Source organism: Oncorhynchus gorbuscha, linkage group LG25 (genome assembly GCF_021184085.1).
Source record: "Oncorhynchus gorbuscha isolate QuinsamMale2020 ecotype Even-year linkage group LG25, OgorEven_v1.0, whole genome shotgun sequence".
In the NCBI taxonomy this organism is placed as follows: domain Eukaryota; kingdom Metazoa; phylum Chordata; class Actinopteri; order Salmoniformes; family Salmonidae; genus Oncorhynchus; species Oncorhynchus gorbuscha.
The window spans coordinates 46098282-46104355 of NC_060197.1; positions in this window are offsets into that span (position 1 = coordinate 46098282).

The window sequence follows — 6074 nt, forward strand, 5'->3', positions numbered from 1 at the left end:
CGGCAACGGAGGAAATCATCGATGAGCGAACGGTCCAGCACGTCCCGAGACGGAACCCAACTCCTCTCCTCAGGACCGTAACCCTCCCAATCCACTAGGTATTGGTGACCCCGTCCCCGAGAACGCATGTCCATAATTTTATGTACCTTGTAAATAGGTGCGCTCTCGACAAGGACGGGAGGGGGAGGGAAGACGAACGGGGTGCGAAGAAAGGGCTTAACACAGGAGACATGGAAGACAGGATGGACGCGACGAAGATGTCGCGGAAGAAGCAGTCGCACAGCGACAGGATTGACGACCTGGGAGACACGGAACGGACCAATGAACCGCGGAGTCAACTTACGAGAAGCTGTCGTAAGAGGAAGGTTGCGAGTGGAAAGCCACACTCTCTGGCCGCAACAATACCTTGGACTCTTAATCCTGCGTTTATTGGCGGCTCTCACCGTCTGTGCCCTGTAACGGCAAAGTGCAGACCTCACCCTCCTCCAGGTGCGCTCACAACGTTGGACAAACGCTGAGCGGAGGGAACGCTGGACTCGGCAAGCTGGGATGAGAACAGAGGAGGCTGGTAACCCAGACTACTCTGAAACGGAGATAACCCGGTAGCAGACGAAGGAAGCGAATTGTGAGCGTATTCTGCCCAGGGGAGCTGTTCTGCCCAAGACGCAGGGTTCCTGAAAGAAAGGCTGCGTAGTATGCGACCAATCGTCTGATTGGCCCTCTCTGCTTGACCGTTAGACTGGGGATGAAACCCGGAAGAGAGACTGACGGACGCACCAATCAAACGACAGAACTCCCTCCAAAACTGTGACGTGAATTGCGGACCTCTGTCTGAAACGGCGTCTAACGGGAGGCCATGAATTCTGAATACATTCTCAATAATGATTTGTGCCGTCTCCTTAGCGGAAGGAAGTTTAGCGAGGGGAATGAAATGTGCCGCCTTAGAGAACCTATCGACAACCGTCAGAATCACAGTCTTCCCCGCAGACAAAGGCAGACCGGTAATGAAGTCTAAGGCAATGTGAGACCATGGTCGAGAAGGAATGGGGAGCGGTCTGAGACGACCGGCAGGAGGAGAGTTACCCGACTTAGTCTGCGCGCAGTCCGAACAGGCAGCCACGAAACGGCGCGTGTCACGCTCCTGAGTCGGCCACCAAAAGCGCTGGCGAATAGACGCAAGAGTGCCTCGAACACCGGGATGACCCGCTAACTTGGCAGAGTGAGCCCACTGAAGAACAGCCAGACGAGTGGAAACAGGGACGAAAAGGAGGTTACTAGGACAAGCGCGCGGCGACGCAGTGTGCGTGAGTGCTTGCTTAACCTGTCTTTCAATTCCCAGACTGTTAACCCGACAACACGCCCATAAGGAAGAATCCCCTCGGGATCAGTAGAAGCCACAGAAGAACTAAACAGACGGGATAAGGCATCAGGCTTGGTGTTCTTGCTACCCGGACGGTAAGAAATCACAAACTCGAAACGAGCGAAAAACAACGCCCAACGAGCTTGACGGGCATTAAGTCGTTTGGCAGAACGGATGTACTCAAGGTTCTTATGGTCTGTCCAAACGACAAAAGGAACGGTCGCCCCCTCCAACCACTGTCGCCATTCGCCTAGGGCTAAGCGGATGGCGAGCAGTTCACGGTTACCCACATCATAGTTGCGCTCAGATGGCGACAGGCGATGAGAAAAATAAGCGCAAGGATGAACCTTATCGTCAGACTGGGAGCGCTGGGATAGAATGGCTCCCACGCCTACCTCTGAAGCGTCAACCTCGACAATGAATTGTCTAGTGACGTCAGGAGTAACGAGGATAGGAGCGGACGTAAAACGTTCTTTTAGAAGATCAAAAGCTCCCTGGGCGGAACCGGACCACTTAAAACACGTCTTGACAGAAGTAAGAGCTGTGAGAGGGGCAGCAACTTGACCGAAATTACGAATGAAACGCCGATAGAAATTAGCGAAACCTAAGAAGCGCTGCAACTCGACACGTGACCTTGGAACGGGCCAATCACTGACAGCTTGGACCTTAGCGGAATCCATCTGAATGCCTTCAGCGGAAATAACGGAACCGAGAAAAGTAACGGAGGAGACATGAAAAGAGCACTTCTCAGCCTTTACGTAGAGACAATTCTCTAAAAGGCGCTGTAGAACACGTCGAACGTGCTGAACATGAATCTCGAGTGACGGAGAAAAAATCAGGATATCGTCAAGATAGACAAAAACAAAAATGTTCAGCATGTCTCTCAGAACATCATTAACTAATGCCTGAAAAACAGCTGGCGCATTGGCGAGACCGAACGGCAGAACCCGGTACTCAAAATGCCCTAACGGAGTATTAAACGCCGTTTTCCACTCGTCCCCCCTCTCTGATGCGCACGAGATGGTAAGCGTTACGAAGGTCCAACTTAGTAAAGCACCTGGCTCCCTGCAGAATCTCGAAGGCTGATGACATAAGGGGAAGCGGATAACGATTCTTAACCGTTATGTCATTCAGCCCTCGATAATCCACGCAGGGGCGCAGAGTACCGTCCTTCTTCTTAACAAAAAGAACCCCGCCCCGGCCGGAGAGGAAGAAGGCACTATGGTACCGGCGTCCAAGAGACACAGACAAATAATCCTCGAGAGCCTTACGTTCGGGAGCCGACAGAGAGTATAGTCTACCTCGAGGAGGAGTGGTCCCCGGAAGGAGATCAATACTACAATCATACGACCGGTGAGGAGGAAGGGAGTTGGCTCGGGACCGACTGAAGACCGTGCGCAGATCATGATATTCCTCCGGCACTCCTGTCAAATCGCCAGGTTCCTCCTGAGAAGTAGGGACAGAAGAAATGGGAGGGATGGCAGACATTAAACACTTCACATGACAAGAAACGTTCCAGGATAGGATAGAATTACTAGACCAATTAATAGAAGGATTATGACATACAAGCCAGGGGTGACCCAAAACAACAGGTGTAAACGGTGAACGGAAAATCAAAAAGACATAGTCTCACTGTGGTTACCAGATACTGTGAGAGTTAAAGGTAGTGTCTCAAATTTGATACTGGGAAGATGACTACCATCTAAGGCAAACATGGGCGTAGGCCTGTCTAACGGTCTGAAAGGAATGTTATGTTTCCGAGCCCATGCTTCGTCCATGAAACAACCCTCAGCCCCAGAGTCAATCAAAGCACTGCATGTAGCACCCGAACCGGTCCAGCGTAGATGGACCGACATAGTAGTACAAGATCTAGATGAAGGGACCTGAGTAGTAGCGCTCACCAGTAGCCTCCGCTTACTGATGGGCTCTGGCCTCTTACTGGACATGAAATAACAAAATGTCCAGCAACTCCGCAATAGAGGCACAGGCGGTTGGTGATCCTCTGTTCCCTCTCCTTATTCGAGATGCGAATCCTCCCAGCTGCATGGGCTCAGTCTCAAAGCCAGAGGGAGATGGTTGCGATGCGGAGCAGGGAAACACCGTTGATGCGAGCTCTCCTCCACGAGCCCGGTGACGAAGATCTACCCGTCGTTCTATGCGGATGGCGAGAGCAATCAAGGAGTCCACATCTGAAGGAACCTCCCGGGAGAGAATCTCATCCTTAACCACTGCGTGGAGTCCCTCCAGAAAACGAGCGAGCAGCGCCGGCTCGTTCCACTCACTAGAGGCAGCAAGAGTGCGAAACTCAATGGAATAATCCGTTATGGACCGTTCACCTTGGCATAAGGAAGCCAGGGCCCTAGAAGCCTCCTCACCAAAAACTGAACGGTCAAAAACCCGAATCATCTCCTCTTTAAAGTTCTGGAATCTGTTAGAGCAATCAGCCCTTGCCTCCCAGATAGCTGTGCCCCATTCTCGAGCCCGGCCAGTAAGGAGTGAAATGACGAAAGCAACCCGAGCTCTCTCTCTAGAGTATGTGTGGGGTTGGAGAGAGAACACAATCTCACACTGCGTGAGAAAGGAGCGGCATTCAGTGGGCTGCCCGGAGTAGCAAGGTGGGTTATTAACCCTGGGTTCAGGAGGCTCGGCAGGCCAGGGAGTAACAGGTGGCACGAGACGTAGACTCTGGAACTGTCCAGAGAGGTCGGAAACCTGAGCGGCCAGGTTCTCCACGGCATGGCGAGCAGCAGACAATTCCTGCTCGTGTCTGCCGAGCATGGCTCCTTGGATCTCGACGGCAGTGTAACGAGCGTCTGAAGTCGCTGGGTCCATTCTTTGGTCGGTTCCTTCTGTCATGCAGGTGAAGGAGGACCCAAACGCGACTTAACAGAAACAGAGTTTATTAATGTTCAAAACCGAATAACTGAAATCCTCTAGATTAGTAGAGGGGAAAACAACTGGAGAAGCGGCCACAGACTGCAGGTCGCTTCGGGTAGGCGCAGGCCGTAGTCAACTGAGACACCTGCTCACACGCAGCGTCTGAAGAAGGCACAAAACACGACAGGACAGGGTGATACACAATCACGGCAAAAACACGACAGGACAGGGCGAAACGCAATCACAGCATGGAATACAAAACAAGGAACCGACGGAACAGGAACGGATCACAAAGGAATAAATAGGGAGTCTAATCAGGGGAAAGGATCGGGGACAGGTGTGGAAAGACTAAATGATGATTAGGGGAATAGGAACAGCTGGGAGCAGGAACGGAACGACAGAGAGAAGAGAGAGCGAGAGAGTGAGAGAGGGAGGGGGAGAGAGAAGGATAGAACCAAACAAGACCAGCAGAGGGAAACGAATAGCATGGGGAGCACAGGGACAAGACATGACAATGAATGACAAACATGACAGATGCAGTAGAGAGAGAGAGTACAAAACAGCAGGTCTGGGACAAGGAAGCACGTCCAGTGAACAGGTCAGGGTTCCATAGCCGCGGGCAGAACAGTTGAACACTCGCGCAGCAGCATGACCAGGTGGACAGCAAGGGGTAATCAGGCCAAGTAGTTATGGTCCGAGGGCTCAGGTCCTGAGAGAACGTAAAATTAACACACGTCCCCGGATAGGACATGATAAATTCTTTCTCCCGCTGAGCTACAGGGAATGACTTGCTTTTGAGTTATCGAAGGGTGACAAATCTAGTCAAACTTCATTACCTAGATGGTCAGAGGTTCGGCAGAAGCATATGTTCCCTTTAAGAAATTAATCTGCTGAGTTTGGTGGTTTCTTGGAGCTGCTGAGGATTGCCCCCAGGTCTTCGTACGTTCAACTAATGCTCTATTCCTCTGAGCTACATCCCTTTAGATTGCAAGTAGTTGCATTTGGGAATAGACAAAAAGTGAGCCGAGGAATTACATTTACATTTAAGTCATTTAGCAGACGCTCTTATCCAGAGCGACTTACAAATTGGTGCATTCACCTTATGACATCCAGTGGAACAGTCACTTTACAATAGTGCATCTAAATCTTAAAGGGGGGGTGAGAGGGAATACTTATCCTATCCTAGGTATTCCTTAAAGAGGTGGGGTTTCAGGTGTCTCCGGAAGGTGGTGATTGACTCCGCTTTCCTGGCGTCGTGAGGGAGTTTGTTCCACCATTGGGGGGCCAGAGCAGCAAACAGTTTTGACTGGGCTGAGCGGGAGCTGTACTTCCTCAGTGGTAGGGAGGCGAGCAGGCCAGAGGTGGATGAACGAGTGCCCTTGTTTGGGTGTAGGGCCTGATCAGAGCCTGGAGGTACTGAGGTGCCGTTCCCCTCACAGCTCCGTAGGCAAGCACCATGGTCTTGTAGCGGATGCGAGCTTCAACTGGAAGCCAGTGGAGAGAACGGAGGAGCGGGGTGACGTGAGAGAACTTGGGAAGGTTGAACACCAGACGGGCTGCGGCGTTCTGGATGAGTTGAAGGGGTTTAATGGCACAGGCAGGGAGCCCAGCCAACAGCGAGTTGCAGTAATCCAGACGGGAGATGACAAGTGCCTGGATTAGGACCTGCGCCGCTTCCTGTGTGAGGCAGGGTCATACTCTGCGGATGTTGTAGAGCATGAACCTACAGGAACGGGCCACCGCCTTGATGTTGGTTGAGAACGACAGGGTGTTGTCCAGGATCACGCCAAGGTTCTTAGCGCCTGGGAGGAGGACACAATGGAATTGTCAACCGTGA